This window comes from Symphodus melops, assembly GCF_947650265.1.
Source record: "Symphodus melops genome assembly, chromosome: 7".
Classification (NCBI taxonomy): Eukaryota; Metazoa; Chordata; class Actinopteri; order Labriformes; family Labridae; genus Symphodus; species Symphodus melops.
In genome coordinates, this window is record NC_136697.1 from 3,251,476 (window position 1) to 3,252,135 (window position 660).

Here is a 660-nt window from a genome sequence, read left to right on the forward strand (position 1 = left end):
AGGAGGAGCCAATTAAGTGTGTGTGTGTACTCATGGATTGTATTTCAATGGTTGGTTGAAATGTTTATTTATTTACTTAATTTGGACCCTAGGTGGTTATAAATGATCATTTGGTCAGCTGGTATATATGTCACAGGTGAACAGGAAGTCTGGGGTGTAAGTGGGGGCAACATACGGTTCTTACCATGAGTCAACATATTTAACCTGACAAATGATCGAGCAATAATAAACCATCACATCATCTGCTTCATACGTTACAATAAACTGGAGCGTCACAATGTAAATTCATTTTGGACAATTGTTTATTTTTACGTGTCAAGAGCGTTCCAGACACCTAAAGGCAACATCAGAAACCAGGGACGTTAGATAGTCACTACAGTGACACCACACAACGCTCTGCTTTTAGGGGCGACGGTTGCCTTGTTGTTAGTGCGTGCACCGCTGTGTGCGGGGTGGCCCGGGTTCAAATCCGACCAATCATTTCTCTCTTTGTCTCTCTCTCTCTCTCCCTCTCTCTCTCCCTCTCTCTCTGTGTCTCCCTCTCTCTGTCTCCCTCTCTCTCTCTCCCTCCCTCTTTCTCTCTCTCTCCCTCTCTCTCTGTGTCTCCCTCTCTCTGTCTCCCTCTCTCCCTCCCTCTTTCTCTCTCTCTCTCTCTCTCTC